The sequence below is a fragment of the Chenopodium album genome, chromosome 20 (genome assembly GCF_948465745.1).
Source record: "Chenopodium album chromosome 20, dcCheAlbu1.1, whole genome shotgun sequence".
Classification (NCBI taxonomy): Eukaryota; Viridiplantae; Streptophyta; class Magnoliopsida; order Caryophyllales; family Amaranthaceae; genus Chenopodium; species Chenopodium album.
This window is the reverse complement of record NC_137853.1, coordinates 20331284-20349052: the sequence shown is the minus strand read 5'-3', so window position 1 is coordinate 20349052 and position 17769 is coordinate 20331284.

Genomic DNA, 17769 nt, shown 5'->3' with positions numbered 1-17769 from the left:
TCATTAGACTCAATTATCTTTGTTGAATGTGTTTGACTTTTATTTGACTCAATTAGCATTGTGGAATACAATTAACTTTCATTTGATTCAAAAACCTTAGTTTTAATGTATTTGGCTTTCATTTGATTCTAAAAGCTTTGTTGAATGTGTTTGACTTACATTTGACTCAATTAGCATTGTGGAATGCAATTGACTTTCATTTGATTCAAAAAGCTTTATTTGAATGTGTTTGACTTTCATTCGATTCTAAATGCTTTGTTGAAAGTGTTTGACTTTCATTTGAATTAATTAGCTTTGTTGAATGCATTTCACTTTCATTTGATTCAAAAAGCTTTGTTTGAATGTGTTTGACTTTCAATTGACTCAATTAGGTTTGTTGAATGTAATTGACTTTCATTTGACTCAATTAGCATTGTGGAATACAATTAACTTTCATTTCATTCAAAAACCTTTGTTTGAATGTATTTGACTTTCATTTGATTTTAAAAGCTTTGTTGAAAGTGTTTAACTTTCATTATACTCAATTAGCTTTGTTGAATGCATTTGACTTTCATTTGATTCAAAAAGCTTTGTTTGAATGTGTTTGACTTTCATCAGTCTCTATTAGTTTTGTTGAAAGTGTTTGACTTTTATTTGACTCAATTAGCTTTGGTGAATGCATTTCAATTTCATTTGATTCAAAATGCTTTGTTTGAATGTGTTTGACTTTCATTTGACTCAATTAGCTTTGTTGAATGTGTTTGACTTTCATTTGACTCAATTAGCATTGTGGAATGCAATTGACTTTCATTTGATTCAAAAAACTTTGTTTGAAAGTGTTTGACTTTCATTTGATTCAATTAGCTTTGTTAAATGCATTTGACTTTCATTTGATTCAAAAAGCTTTGTTTATATGTGTTTGACTTTCATTTGACTCAATTAGCTTTGTTGAATGTGTTTTAGTTTCATTTGATTCAAAAAGCTTTGTTTGAATGAATTTGACTTTCATTTGATTCTTAAAGCTTTGTTGAATGTGTTTGACTTTCATTTGACTCAATTAGCTTTGTTGAATGTGTTTGACTTTCATTTAACTCAATTAGCTTTGTTGAATGTGTTTGACTTTCATTTGTCTCAATTAGCTTTGTGTAATGTGTTTGACTTTCATTTGACTCAATTAGCATTGTGGAATGCAATTGACATTTATTTGATTCAAAAAGCTTTGTTTGAAAGTGTTTGACTTTCATTTGATTCAATTAGCTTTATTAAATGCATTTGACTTTCATTTGGTTCAAAAAGCTTTGTTTAAATGTGTTTGACTTTCATTTGACTCAATTAGGTTTGTTGAATGTGTTTGACTTTCATTTGACTCAATTAGCATTGTGGAATGCAATAGACTTTCATTTGATTCAAAAAGATTTGTTTGAATGTATTTGACTTTCGTTTGATTCTCAAAGCTTTGTTGAAATTGTTTGACTTTCATTTGACTCAATTAGCTTTGTTGAATGTATTTGACTTTCATTTGATTAAAAAAGCTTTGTTTGAATGTGTTTGACTTTCATTAGACTCAATTATCTTTGTTGAATGTGTTTGACTTTTATTTGACTCAATTAGCATTGTGGAATACAATTAACTTTCATTTGATTCAAAAACCTTAGTTTTAATGTATTTGGCTTTCATTTGATTCTAAAAGCTTTGTTGAATGTGTTTGACTTACATTTGACTCAATTAGCATTGTGGAATGCAATTGACTTTCATTTGATTCAAAAAGCTTTATTTGAATGTGTTTGACTTTCATTCGATTCTAAATGCTTTGTTGAAAGTGTTTGACTTTCATTTGAATTAATTAGCTTTGTTGAATGCATTTCACTTTCATTTGATTCAAAAAGCTTTGTTTGAATGTGTTTGACTTTCAATTGACTCAATTAGGTTTGTTGAATGTAATTGACTTTCATTTGACTCAATTAGCATTGTGGAATACAATTAACTTTCATTTCATTCAAAAACCTTTGTTTGAATGTATTTGACTTTCATTTGATTTTAAAAGCTTTGTTGAAAGTGTTTAACTTTCATTATACTCAATTAGCTTTGTTGAATGCATTTGACTTTCATTTGATTCAAAAAGCTTTGTTTGAATGTGTTTGACTTTCATCAGTCTCTATTAGTTTTTGTTGAAAGTGTTTGACTTTTATTTGACTCAATTAGCTTTGGTGAATGCATTTCAATTTCATTTGATTCAAAATGCTTTGTTTGAATGTGTTTGACTTTCATTTGACTCAATTAGCTTTGTTGAATGTGTTTGACTTTCATTTGACTCAATTAGCATTGTGGAATGCAATTGACTTTCATTTGATTCAAAAAACTTTGTTTGAAAGTGTTTGACTTTCATTTGATTCAATTAGCTTTGTTAAATGCATTTGACTTTCATTTGATTCAAAAAGCTTTGTTTATATGTGTTTGACTTTCATTTGACTCAATTAGCTTTGTTGAATGTGTTTTAGTTTCATTTGATTCAAAAAGCTTTGTTTGAATGAATTTGACTTTCATTTGATTCTTAAAGCTTTGTTGAATGTGTTTGACTTTCATTTGACTCAATTAGCTTTGTTGAATGTGTTTGACTTTCATTTAACTCAATTAGCTTTGTTGAATGTGTTTGACTTTCATTTGTCTCAATTAGCTTTGTGTAATGTGTTTGACTTTCATTTGACTCAATTAGCATTGTGGAATGCAATTGACATTTATTTGATTCAAAAAGCTTTGTTTGAAAGTGTTTGACTTTCATTTGATTCAATTAGCTTTATTAAATGCATTTGACTTTCATTTGGTTCAAAAAGCTTTGTTTAAATGTGTTTGACTTTCATTTGACTCAATTAGGTTTGTTGAATGTGTTTGACTTTCATTTGACTCAATTAGCATTGTGGAATGCAATAGACTTTCATTTGATTCAAAAAGATTTGTTTGAATGTATTTGACTTTCGTTTGATTCTCAAAGCTTTGTTGAAATTGTTTGACTTTCATTTGACTCAATTAGCTTTGTTGAATGTATTTGACTTTCATTTGATTAAAAAAGCTTTGTTTGAATGTGTTTGACTTTCATTAGACTCAATTATCTTTGTTGAATGTGTTTGACTTTTATTTGACTCAATTAGCATTGTGGAATACAATTAACTTTCATTTGATTCAAAAACCTTAGTTTTAATGTATTTGGCTTTCATTTGATTCTAAAAGCTTTGTTGAATGTGTTTGACTTACATTTGACTCAATTAGCATTGTGGAATGCAATTGACTTTCATTTGATTCAAAAAGCTTTATTTGAATGTGTTTGACTTTCATTCGATTCTAAATGCTTTGTTGAAAGTGTTTGACTTTCATTTGAATTAATTAGCTTTGTTGAATGCATTTCACTTTCATTTGATTCAAAAAGCTTTGTTTGAATGTGTTTGACTTTCAATTGACTCAATTAGGTTTGTTGAATGTAATTGACTTTCATTTGACTCAATTAGCATTGTGGAATACAATTAACTTTCATTTCATTCAAAAACCTTTGTTTGAATGTATTTGACTTTCATTTGATTTTAAAAGCTTTGTTGAAAGTGTTTAACTTTCATTATACTCAATTAGCTTTGTTGAATGCATTTGACTTTCATTTGATTCAAAAAGCTTTGTTTGAATGTGTTTGACTTTCATCAGTCTCAATTAGTTTTGTTGAAAGTGTTTGACTTTTATTTGACTCAATTAGCTTTGGTGAATGCATTTCAATTTCATTTGATTCAAAATGCTTTGTTTGAATGTGTTTGACTTTCATTTGACTCAATTAGCTTTGTTGAATGTGTTTGACTTTCATTTGACTCAATTAGCATTGTGGAATGCAATTGACTTTCATTTGATTCAAAAAACTTTGTTTGAAAGTGTTTGACTTTCATTTGATTCAATTAGCTTTGTTAAATGCATTTGACTTTCATTTGATTCAAAAAGCTTTGTTTATATGTGTTTGACTTTCATTTGACTCAATTAGCTTTGTTGAATGTGTTTTAGTTTCATTTGATTCAAAAAGCTTTGTTTGAATGAATTTGACTTTCATTTGATTCTTAAAGCTTTGTTGAATGTGTTTGACTTTCATTTGGCTCAATTAGCTTTGTTGAATGTGTTTGACTTTCATTTAACTCAATTAGCTTTGTTGAATGTGTTTGGCTTTCATTTGTCTCAATTAGCTTTGTGTAATGTGTTTGACTTTCATTTGACTCAATTAGCATTGTGGAATGCAATTGACATTTATTTGATTCAAAAAGCTTTGTTTGAAAGTGTTTGACTTTCATTTGATTCAATTAGCTTTATTAAATGCATTTGACTTTCATTTGGTTCAAAAAGCTTTGTTTAAATGTGTTTGACTTTCATTTGACTCAATTAGGTTTGTTGAATGTGTTTGACTTTCATTTGACTCAATTAGCATTGTGGAATGCAATAGACTTTCATTTGATTCAAAAAGATTTGTTTGAATGTATTTGACTTTCGTTTGATTCTCAAAGCTTTGTTGAAATTGTTTGACTTTCATTTGACTCAATTAGCTTTGTTGAATGTATTTGACTTTCATTTGATTAAAAAAGCTTTGTTTGAATGTGTTTGACTTTCATTAGACTCAATTATCTTTGTTGAATGTGTTTGACTTTTATTTGACTCAATTAGCATTGTGGAATACAATTAACTTTCAATTGATTCAAAAACCTTAGTTTTAATGTATTTGACTTTCATTTGATTCTAAAAGCTTTGTTGAATGTGTTTGACTTACATTTGACTCAATTAGCATTGTGGAATGCAATTGACTTTCATTTGATTCAAAAAGCTTTATTTGAATGTGTTTGACTTTCATTCGATTCTAAATGCTTTGTTGAAAGTGTTTGACTTTCATTTGAATTAATTAGCTTTGTTGAATGCATTTCACTTTCATTTGATTCAAAAAGCTTTGTTTGAATGTGTTTGACTTTCAATTGACTCAATTAGGTTTGTTGAATGTAATTGACTTTCATTTGACTCAATTAGCATTGTGGAATACAATTAACTTTCATTTCATTCAAAAACCTTTGTTTGAATGTATTTGACTTTCATTTGATTTTAAAAGCTTTGTTGAAAGTGTTTAACTTTCATTATACTCAATTAGCTTTGTTGAATGCATTTGACTTTCATTTGATTCAAAAAGCTTTGTTTGAATGTGTTTAACTTTCATCAGTCTCAATTAGTTTTGTTGAAAGTGTTTGACTTTTATTTGACTCAATTAGCTTTGGTGAATGCATTTCAATTTCATTTGATTCAAAATGCTTTGTTTGAATGTGTTTGACTTTCATTTGACTCAATTAGCTTTGTTGAATGTGTTTGACTTTCATTTGACTCAATTAGCATTGTGGAATGCAATTGACTTTCATTTGATTCAAAAAACTTTGTTTGAAAGTGTTTGACTTTCATTTGATTCAATTAGCTTTGTTAAATGCATTTGACTTTCATTTGATTCAAAAAGCTTTGTTTATATGCGTTTGACTTTCATTTGACTCAATTAGCTTTGTTGAATGTGTTTTAGTTTCATTTGATTCAAAAAGCTTTGTTTGAATGAATTTGACTTTCATTTGATTCTTAAAGCTTTGTCGAAAGTGTTTGACTTTTATTTGACTCAATTAGCTTTGTTGAATGCATTTGACTTTCAGTTGATTCAAAAAGCTTTGTTTGAATGTGTTTGACTTTCATTTGACTCAATAAGCTTTGTTGAATGTGTTTGACTTTCATTTGACTCAATTAGCATTGTGGAATGCAATTGACTTTCATTTGATTCAAAAAGCTTTGTTTGAATGAATTTGACTTTCATTTTATTCTAAAAGCTTTGTTGAAAGTGTTTGACTTTTTTTTAACTCAATTAGCTTTGTTGTATGCATTTGACTTTCATTTGATTCACAAAGCTTTGTTTGAATGTGTTTGACTTTCATTTGACTCAATTAGGTTTGTTGAATGTGTTTGACTTTCATTTGACTCAATTAGCATTGTGGAATGCTATTGACTTTCATTTGATTCAAAAAGATTTGTTTGAATGTGTTTGACTTTCATTTGATGTTAAAAGCTTTGTTGAAAGTGTTTAACTTTCATTATACTCAATTAGCTTTGTTGAATGCATTTGACTTTCATTTGATTCAAAAAGCTTTGTTTGAATGTGTTTGACTTTCATTTGACTCAATAAGCTTTGTTGAATGTGTTTGACTTTCATTGAACTCAATTAGCATTGTGGAATGCAATTGACTTTCATTTGATTCAAAAAGGTTTGTTTGAATGTGTTTGACTTTCATTTGAATTAATTAGCTTTTTTGAATGCATTTGACTTTCATATGATTCAAAAAGCTTTGTTTGAATGTGTTTGACTTTCATATGATTCAAAAAGCTTTGTTTGAATGTGTTTGACTTTCATTTGACTCAATTAGGTTTGTTGAATGTGTTTGACTTTCATTTGACTCAATTAGCATTGTGGAATGCAATTGACTTTGATTTGATTCAAAAAGCTTTGTTTGAATGTATTTGACTTTCAATTGATTTTAAAAGCTTTGTTGAAAGTGTTTAACTTTCATTATACTCAATTAGCTTTGTTTAATGCACTTGACTTTCATTTGACTTAATTAGCTTTGTTGAATGTGTTTGACTTTCATTTGACTCAATTAGCATTGTGGAATGCAATTGACTTTCATTTGATTCAAAAAGCTTTATTTGAATGTGTTTGACTTTCATTTGATTCTAAAAGCTTTGTTGAAAGTGTTTGACTTTCATTTGAATCAATTAGCTTTGTTGAATGCATATGACTTTCATTTGATTCAAAAAGCTTTGTTTAAATGTGTTTTGTTTCGGGGTTTTTTGAGTCCCTTGGGAGAGTTACAACACTAAGACTGGATGCTCGCTTGGATGCCTGTACCTGCAAAACAACGGAGCACCGAATGGTCGGTGGTCCGCCTCCGAAGCTTAAGTTAGTCTAAGTCCGAAGAATAAGGTGCGGAATGTAAAGGGTGTACTGTTCTCTTGAGAGTGACAGTTCTAACAATGATTGGCAATCACTGAGTATATCTCGTAAAGAGTGTCAAAAGAAACGTATCTCGTATTGAATGTCAAGATGTCTCACGTAGCCATAAATGAGGAGGTCATCTCCTATTTATAAGCTTCTTGAAAAACGTGCAGTCCCTAGGGTTTCATGCCCAAGGGAATATTTACGCAGCTTTTGCAGACCTCGGGATTTGGGCCTGAAAGCCGCCAATCCCAGGTCCTTTTATCCGTCTGCCACGTGTCGTTCCCTGAGAGGTCCAAGGTGGCGCCCCTTTCAGTGACACGTGGCGGACTCTGATTGGGCCAACTGGCCTAGGGTATTTTTACCCAAATCATTTGCCCCTCACAGGTGACACGCGCTTGCCACGTGTTGCCTGTGACAGGTGTCAGCATCCGATTGGTCGGATTTTGAAGAGTTACTGTGGAGGGAAAATTTTAGGGTTTTTAACCCCTCTATAAATAGAAAGTTTTCACCCCCCGAATCTTTTACACCTTTGCGAATCTTTGGAGAATCTCTGACTTTTGACTTTAAGAATCTCGAAATTCCCTAAGTGTTTCTTAGTTCTCAAGCATCCGACACTCGGCCCGCTGTCCGACCGTTCTCAGCCAACCAAGCGTCTCTCACCCTTCTTCTAAAGGTAACGCCTGTCTCTTCTTTTACTTCTCATTTTTTCTTTGTTTTCGAAAAAATGGTTTCCCAATCGTATGCGGCACAGTATAGGATAGTGATCAGCCGGTCACCGGGGACGGCCCGAATCCGACTGGTTTCGCGTCTGTGCAGGACACGATGGCCAGAACAAAAAGAATAGCAAGAAAACCCAACTCCGATGGATCTTTTTTCCCGTCGGATGGTTCAACTCTTTATTCTGACGGCTCAATGAGGGTGCCTCGAAGTGAGGTGTCGGAACACCCTGATAGCCCTTCTTATCTTCCTCCTACCCCCACTTATTACCATTCGACCTCTTCAAGCGGTACTCCTAGTGATAGGATACTGGAGGAGGCAGATGAAACCTATGTAGCCGGGCCTTCTGAACAGGCGCCGGAAGAGAGTCTAAGGGAGGACCCTGCTGGCACCAGTCGGCAGTCCCTTAGCTCTGATGACAGTTCTGATGACGAGTCGGCCTCGTCATCTTCTTCAGATAATGCCTCCGCCTCTTCAGGGGAGGTAAGGACAAGAATAGATACTGCCAGGGAGTCTCTGGCAGTTGAGAAGGGGGAATCTTGGGCCGAGCCGAGCGCTTCCAGGTGCTTGGAGAAAGCCCCTTACTATCATCATGTTCCGCAGAGCAGGCGGAACACCATGGCAAACGGCCTTGCAAGTTTTAAGCGCAGGGTTGTGCTGGGCCATGGCTTTACTTTGTGCGTCCCAAGTAAGGACGACACCATTACTTGGCCGAGCATGGCCAGCTACCAAGACCGAGCATTCGGTTGTTATGAGGCGGCCTTTCAGGCTGGCTTGCGCTTCCCTCTCTATCCGGCTGTGGAGAGAATTTTGGATGGATACCAACTTGGTATCTGGCAACTTGTACCCAATTCCTGGATAAACATTCTGGGGTACGTTGCCGCCTGCGAGATGCTGCAGGTGGAGGCGAGTTTTGAAGCATTCGCCCACATGCATTATCTTAGTAGGGCGCCTGCTAGGGGTGGCGAGGGCTGGTACACCTTGACTACTTGCAAGGGGTACATGATGGCTGTTGGCAAAGAAAACAAGTGGAAAGACTGGAGAACTAAGTTCTACATAGTCAAAACCGCTGACAGCCGCCTGAACCAAAAGTATAACCGGTGGAACAAGGATCCACCTCTCCTAGCAGGCAGGAGTGCACTGCCAGCTCTTCCTAGACGATCAAAGGAGGAGATCATGGATGCGGGTTTGTTTACCGTGTCCGTCAGGACGAATGATGAGGGGGACAAGGAAGTCACCCCTCAAAGCTATCTCCCTTTGTACAAATGGTTTGAGGAAGGGACATTCTTGGCCGCTTGTGGGCTAAGTACTGAGATGCCGAGAGGTAGTCGGCCGTCTGTTTAATATGCCCTTTTTAATTTGCTTGTCTTCACTAGTTAAATGTGACTAACACTTGATTCTTTTTTGCAGACAAAGCGATGGAGAAACTCTCGGCCTCCAGGAAGCCGGCTGTATCTGCTGCCAGATACAGATCAAACGTCCTTAACAGGGCGGAAGCCACCACAAGGGTGAAAGAGCAGCAACCAGCCGGTACCCCAGGGGTGAGATTTTGTACTTAGCATTTTTCTGATTCATGCTTATCCTTTGCCGAATGTTTACTGACCTTTGTTTTGTCTTCAATGACACAGGGTACCTCCTCCAAATCCCCGTCCAAACCATCCGACCCTAAGCTCCAAAAGACTAGGGCGAGTGATGTGAGCGCATCCGGCAAGGCCGGCCGGAAGCACGTTGCTCATAAGCCCAAGAGGCCCTCAGACGCCCCTGCTGGTGAGAAGAGGTTTCTGGGGGAAAAGCCCCCCTCTTCTTCCGGTAAGGAGAGGCTTTTGGGGAAAAGGCCCGCCTCTTCTACCGGTCAGAAGAGGGTTCTGGGGGAAGAGGAGGTGGATGAGGAAGATGGTAAGGACCATTCGTCCCCTTTTCCTTTCTTCAAGTTATCCATACTTGAGTACTTTTCTAACTTTTTCTTCTTGCAGTTCCCATACAGAGGCCGACTGTAGTTCAAATGGCCAAGTCCATGCTGAGGGCGATTGATCCGGATGATAAAGCATCCGTCAGAGGAGTCGGCACCCTAGACCTTGATGGTATTCTAGGGAACCTTTGTGAGGTATAGACTTAGCCTTGCCTTAACATTCGTCTCTCTCTTTTATCCGCCTGGTTCTTAACCATCCGGCTTCTTTTTGCAGGCCATGCTGCGCGTCCAAGGGCTCGGCAGACCCCTTAAGGAAAAGACCAAAGAGGTAAAAGCTGCTAAGGCTCAGGCCGAGTCCGCCTTGGATAGGGCTCAATTTGATATTGCTCAGAATGAATTTCTGACGCTTGATATGATGTATTCGCAGTCGGAGGCCAATCTGCAGGTGAAGAAGGACCTGGACTCGGCCCGCCTTCAAGTCTCCAACCTCAAGAAGGAGATCAGGTCCCTTAAGGCGGAGCTCGAGCCCCTTCAGGACGCCAAGGATGAGGCCGAAAGGGCCCAGAATAGGGTGAGCCGCCTGGAGCATAAACTCACCAACCAGGAGCAACAGTTGAGGACCAAGTTCGAGTCCCGTGCCGAGCAAGAGAGAACTGAACTGGTCAAACAAATGATCAGGGATAATGATGCCATCATGCGGGACACTTGGGCGGCTGTTCAGCCAGGCTCGGATTACCAAATTTGGAAGTCCAAGTTTGATGAGTTCAGCAAAGCTCTCGACGATCGCCTCCTTGAGGAGATGGAAGAGGCTTCCAAGGCTGATGTCGAGGCCGAGGCTGCCGAAGGCTCTGGGTCCGACTCTTCTGGGGAGTCGTCCTCTGGGGAGGAGGAGGAAGATCAGGCGGAGGAGCAGGAGAAAGATGATGAAGAGCAGCCGAAGGGCAACAGGCCGGCTGCCAATGAAGAGGCTCTCCCCTGATTACTTAAGCTTTTATTTGTTGTTTCTGCGGCCGAATGGCCAAGTACTTGTTTTTCCGGCCTGTGTGCCGAGTATTTATGTATCTTTACCGACCGAGGGGTCGGGTATTTTGACAATTTCCCTGGGTTTGCCAGATAACAATTTAACCAATCGTCTGGTGGCGATTGGTCATTTTTAATTTGAATCATTCGGCCATTTGGCTGAAGTTTTTTCATTCTGCCCTTAATTGTTTGAAATTTTTGCATGTATTATAACCTGTATATCATGCGAATGTTCTTGCCCCTGGACGGATGTCGAGTGGTTTCGGTTTATGAGATTGATTGACTTGGAAATTATTGATACTTATAAGAGTATTCATGGTTTCTAAGTCAATCAATCACTATGGTGATTGCCCCAAACCACGCGGCAGACGTCCATCTAGAATTTGGCTAAAATAAGTGTTCATTCGGCCATTGGCTCGAACAGAACTCAAATTTCCAACTTAGCTGTTATGCTAAGGAAAAATCCCCGCCTGTTCTGCCCCATAGGCAAAAACAGGCGCATCCGCCCATTGGCCTCATTGAGATTAAAGTGTGAAGTCTAGGACTTGACTTATTTTCGTTAAAATAATTCGTCCGCCTGTCTTGCCCCATAGGTAAGGGTCAGGCGGCATCCGGCTGATGGCGTCAAATAAGTGCTAAGTAGTTAACGCATTTTTATTAAATCATTCCGCCTGTTTTGCCCCTGAGCTAAAACAGGCGCATCCGGCTTTATGCCTCGGTTAGCCTCTACTTATGAAACAGTGACCATTTCCGAACTGTGCTAGAACAGATAGAAAATTTTGGCCTTTTAGATTTCACTTTCGATTAAAACAAATGACTGCGAGTGCTGTCTTAGCATTCGGTAGGGCCGCTTGATATATTCGTAGAGCAATGTGCCACCCAAATGGGAGATGCTTCTCCTCGACGAATTCACCCAAATGGGCGTCGCCGGTTATCTGACTCATGTTGGAGCAGACGGTTATACTCATGTTGGAGCAGACTGTGACCATTCGGTCTCTTTTTATCTGGCCTTAGGCCTCGTAATTGATTAAGTAAATGTTGGTATAAACTTAATAAAATTTCGTAGGAACGACTGTTTAGAGCAATTGGCTCCTTCAAAGGGTTTAGGGCGTCTGCTGTTAAGGACAGACGCCTTTCAAACATATTGGCCGTCTGTAGCTGGTACAGACGGTGCTAAAAAGCATAAAGTTGAAAAAAAGGAAGCATATTCTCATTAACAAATCTTTGAGATAACAAAATGTGAGTATTTACATTCGTACTTAGAAGTAGTACTTTTTCAAGTTGTCTACATTCCAAGTTCTGGGCAGCTGCCTGCCGTCTGGTTCTTCCAGGCGGTAGGTGTCGTCTCTTACTTCCTCATAGATTCGGTAGGGGCCTTCCCAATTTGGGGTAAGCTTACCCTGCTCATTCGCCCTACCGACTGCTTCCATTTTTCGTAACACAAAGTCCCCTACTTTGAGAGGACGCTTGTGTACTCTTTTGTTGTAAGCCCGAGTCATTCTCAGACGGTATATCTCATGGCGCAAGGCAGCATTGCCCCTGCGCTCTGGTAGTGAGTCCAATGCTAGACGCATGGCCTCCCAATTTGCCTCCTCATCATACAACATGATTCGAAGAGTCGGCTCATAGTGTTCAATGGGCAAGACAGCTTCTGCACCATACACCATAAGGAATGGGGTCTCTCCAGTTGCCCCTTTAGCAGTCGTCCTGATGGACCAGAGGACGTGTGGTAATTCATCCGCCCAAAGGCCACCAGCCCGTTCAATTTTCTTTTTAATCCCGTCTGAGATTAACTTGTTAAAGGCCTCGACCTAGCCGTTTGCTTGAGGCCGGCCGACTAATGCAAAAAAGCTAGAGATCCCTTGGTCTCCCAGCCAAGTCTTGAGTTGAGGCATTTCAAATTGAGGACCATTGTCAAAAACCATAGACATGGGCACCCCAAAACGAGTGATTATGTTTCTCCAGATGAAGGAAATAACATCTTTTGTCTTAATGTTTTTGACTGCCTCCGCCTCTACCCATTTAGTAAAGTAATCCACAGCCACCAATATGTAGCGCTTGCCGCCTGGTGCGGCTATATATGGCCCCAAAATGTCCATGCCCCATTTGGCGAAGGGTATTGGGCTGTGGATGGCCGTCAGATCTGTAGCCGGACGATGAATGAGCTTGCCAAATTTTTGACATTTGTCACATTTTCTCACCAATTCCATTGCATCCGACTCTAGTGTAGGCCAGAAGTAAAGCCGCCTGGCTTTGGCAGCAAGGGATCTGCCCCCTATATGGGAGGCGCAGAATCCCGCATGCAACTCTTCGAGGACTTCCTTACCCTTCTCGGGGGTAACACACTTCAACAGAGGTTTCAGAAAACCAGCCCCGAAGAGTTCCCCGTGTCGCAACTCGAAGTTAGCCGCTCGTTTTTTCAAAACAGCCGCCTCCTGTGGTGAGTCAGGGAGTGTGCCGTCTGTAAGATAAGCCCGGATGCTGTCCATCCAGGTTGAGCTTCGGTCAAGAACTCCAATGGGGTCTTCTTCATAGATACTCCTTTTTTCCATGACCTCCCAGAAGACTGACCGAGGCGTTTCACAAGAGGCGGATGATGCTAGCTTGGACAAGGCATCCGCCTGATTGTTAGAAGACCTGGGCACTTGACTTAGTGTAAATTCTTCAAGTGTCCCAACTTCAGCCTTGACCGCCTGCAGATATTTTACCATGGCCGGATGAGTGGCCTCGTACGTTCCATTGACTTGGAGTACGACCAATTGTGAGTCTGAGCAGGCGTCAATTTTCTTTGCCCCTGCTGCCTTACAGTACCGAATGTCAGCAAGCAGGGCTTCATATTTGGCCTCGTTATTGGAGACCTGGAACTTGAACCGTAGTGCATATTCAAATTTGTCCCCCTCAGGAGACTGGCAGATAATCCCTGCACCACAGCCATTCGCAGTAGAGCTCCCGTCTACATACACTTTCCAAACCTGACTAGTATCATCCGGAACAACCGGCCTTGTCATTTCCACAATAAAGTCGGCGAATGCTTGCCCCTTTATTGCTTTCCTGGGTTCGTAAGTGATTTCCAAACCTTGCATTTCAATCGCCCATTTGAGCATTCGTCCAGAAGACTCCAAGGTTGTCAGAGGTCGTTTAATCGGCTGGTCAGTGTAGACCACTACCGCATGTGCCAAGAAGTAAGGTTTCAATTTCTTGATGGCCATGTAGAGGGCGAGACCAAACTTTTCAACCAAGGGATACCGAAGCTCAGCGTTCCTGAGAACATGGCTGATGAAATAGACCGGGAGCTGAGTGCCGTCTCTTTCAGCTAAGAGAACAGCGCTGAGGGCATGATCGGAGACGGCCAGATACATGAAGAGCGTCTCTTTGGGCAAAGGGCTAACAAGCCTCGGCAAAGAGTGCAAATGAGTTTTTAACTTTTGAAAGGCCGCCTCTGCATCACCACCCCATTCAAAATTAGTCTTCTTCCTGATTGCTTGGAAAAAGTAGAGACACTTATCGCCTGACCGACTGAGGAATCTCCCCAGGGCCGCCAGACAACCTGTAAGCTTTTGAACCTCTTTCACAGTTCGGGGCGACTGCATGTCGATGACCGCCTGTATTTTCTCAGGATTGGCCTCTATTCCCCTTTGATCAATCAGGAATCCGAGAAACTTCCCAGACTCAACACCAAAGACACACTTTTTTGGATTTAGCATGACCTTATGCCGCCTGAGTGTGGCGAATGTTTCTCGAAGATCAGCAAGGTGATCCGCTTGTAGTTTGGATTTGACTATCATGTCATCAATGTATGCTTCTATATTCCTCCCAATTTGATTAATGAAGACCGTATTAATCATTCTTTGGAAAGTTGCAGGCGCATTCTTCAAACCAAACGGCATCACAGTATAACAGAACAACCCCTGATCAGTGACGAATGCCGTCTTTTCTTGATCTTTTTTCCACAGGGGAATCTGATGGAAACCTGAATAGGCGTCCATAAAACTCATCAAGGCATGACTGGCTGTTGAATCAACCAGACTGTCGATCTTTGGCAACGGATAACTGTCCTTCGGACATGCCTTGTTCAGGTCGGTGTAGTCAACACACATCCGCCACGTTCCATTCGGCTTTTTTACTAACACAACGTTAGCTACCCAGTCAGGAAAGTTACATGGCCGAATGAACTTGGCGTCCAGCAGCTTTTTAACTTCAGCTGCTGCCGCCTGACTTCTTTCTTCGCGTGATTTCTTTTCTTTTGCCGAATGGGCTTCTTTTTAGGATCTACGGCTAGTTTGTGGACAGCGAGATCCGGGCTTATGCCAGGCATCTCTTCTACTTCAAAGGCAAAGATGTCTTTGAATTCTTTCAGAAGCTGGTGCAGACTGTCACTTAGCTTAACAAATGCAATCGTCCCCACCTTAACAGTCCGCTCTGGCCGAGAGTCGTCCAGAGGGATATCAATGTGTTCACCAGTCGGCTGGGGACGAAGATCATCCGACCGTTTCCCGGTCAGTGATTGCTATTTTTTCTCTTTTTTGACCGCCACCAGTTGATCAATTTTTCTCTTTTTCTCAGCTGGTGGGGCCGCTTGGTCTTTGTCATCATCAAGGTCGACTGTTTGTTTGCCTCGGACGGCTGCTGCGGCCGCGGGCTTGACATCCGAGAGATAGCACTCCCGAGCTGTCTTCTGGTCCCCATTAAGGGAGCCGACTGTGCCATCATCCCTCTCATACTTAACGAGCATGAGGGCAGGAATGATGACAGCCTTGCACCCGTTAAGAGTGGGTCGACCAAAGATGAGGTTGTAGGCAGTAAGCTCTTCAACCACGAGGAAACGGATGGTCATATGCCGGCCGTTTCCCTTTTGCCCCAGCCGGATGGGCAAATCTATCCGTCCGACTGGGTGCACGAGTCCTCCCCCAAACCCTACAAGGGTGTGCGAGACCTCCATCATGCTATCTGGCTTGTACTTGAGATTGGACAAGCATTTGAGGCTGATGAGGTCAGAGGAACTGCCTGTGTCGATCAAAATTCGACCAACCAGTTGGTTGGCCACTTTGCATTCAATGACAACAGGGTCATCATGCGGCCGACGGACTTTGCCTCTGTCCTTTTCGGTGATGATGACCTCGGGGAAAGCGGATGTGCTTGCCGCCTCTCCCTCTTCAACGGAGAGGATCATCTTTTTCAGATGATCCTTGTGCCCCGAATGGTCGGGCCATCCCCGGCGAATCCGCCTGCTATGGTATATACCGAATCTTCATCGGTGTCGGTACTAACAGTCGGCTGGGGAGCCTTCTTTTTGGACTGCCCCTGATTCGTCTTTGAAGTCACTTTGGACTTCACATAGGACTTTCGCTGTCCTTTGTCGGCCAGACGGTCAAGCTCTCGCTTGAGGCTGAAACAGTCGTTGGTGTCATGACCGACATCTTCATGGAAGTGGCAATGTTTATTTTTGTTCCGATTTTCAATGGAACCTCTCATTGGAGTCGGCTTCTCAAGAGTCAGCTGGTCCTTGATTTCCATCAAGATGGAGCAGCAGTCCTTGTGGAATTCGTACCTTGGGACGTACGGTTTCCACTCTTTCTTCTTCTTCTGGGCCGGCTGATCAGAGTTATCAACGGCCTAGACTTGCTTTTTATTTTTGCTCTCTTCTGGCTTGGGAGCCGACTGAGCAGGCCGACTCTCCTTCTGTCGGTCGGACCTCTTAGAGTCCGACTGTTTGTTGGAGGAGCAGAGCTCGGTCACCTATATATAAGCTTCCGCCTCTCGCAGCGCTCCCTGCAGAGTGAAAATTTGCTTTCGGACAAGTTCGTACTTAAATGTAGAACCGTCCTTTAGACCTTTGAAAAAGTCTGTAAAGGCGACCTCGTCAGATAGCCCATGGATCTGGATTCGTACCAAATTGAACCGCCTGACATAGGAACGCAAGCCTTCTCTATCTCCCTGATGTACATTGCCAAGATCAAGGCTTGTCTTCTTGGCAGGGATGTTCATAGAGAAGTTGGAGGCAAACAAGAACGCAAGCGTCTTGAAGCTATTAATGCAACCAGCCGGCAAGTTGCCGAACCACTATTGGGCTATGCCCTTCAGCGTGGCTGGAAAGCAGCGACACCATGCGGCATCATCCAGCCCTTGTAAATACATGAGGTGGGTGTATGCTAGCAGGTGGTCTTCGGGGTTGGTGGTCCCATCATAGGTTCCTACCAACACATTTTTAACCTTGGCCGGCTGTTCGGCGTCATTTCCTTAGAGAAAGCAGAGGGTTGGTCTCCAAGGTGCTGCAGCCTAAGCTGCCAGTCCATGGGCTGATAGCCGCATGCCGCCTGTCCTCCAAAGAAAGCAGGCTGGATGTAAGGTTGAGCAGGCGTTTGGTACAATGGCTGAGCCATGTACTGAGCCGGCTGGATGACATGAGGTCCAACTTGAACCAGGGGGCTGCTTATTGGAGTCTCATGCACAGATTGTGAATACTTCAACGAGGTATGCTGGGAGTTGTCATGATAAGTCGACGTTGAGGCCGACTCTGAAAGCTCATTCCTCTTCTGCTCGATGTAATGTCGAGCATCAGAGAATGTTTTCTTGTTACCATTCGGCTGAACATGCCGAATGGCTTTTCTTGCAACCGTTTCTGGGAAACGGAGTCTTGAAAGGTCAAACTGAGGCCGAGCCGTGTCCTTGGGATGAGGAGTCGGCTGTCGGTCCCTAATCGATTTGTTCTTGCCCATTTGGGCTGACTTCTTGGCCGACTGTTCCTTGGCAGGAGTAGCCGACTTCTTGTTGGTGAGTTGTTTAATCTCACCACGGAGAGTGCTCACAAGCTTCATGAGCTCATCTCTAGTTACTGGGTCTGACCCTTCCACGTTGGTAGAATCAGACGGCTTCTTTGAATGTCCGGCTGGTTTGCTCGGAGCAGTCTGAGAGTGAGGGCGCTCCCGCTTTTCCTTGCTGCGGACGCGCCTGGAGATGAGAGACCCATCTCTAGCAGTATAAGTTTCGACGTCACCGTCGTCACCTGAATCATGGTCCGTCTGGACCAACACTTCGTCCAGGGACCGATTGGTCTCTGGTGGCTGATTAGTCTCCAGTGGCCGATTGGTTTCTGGAGGCCGATTAGTTACAGAAATGGGTA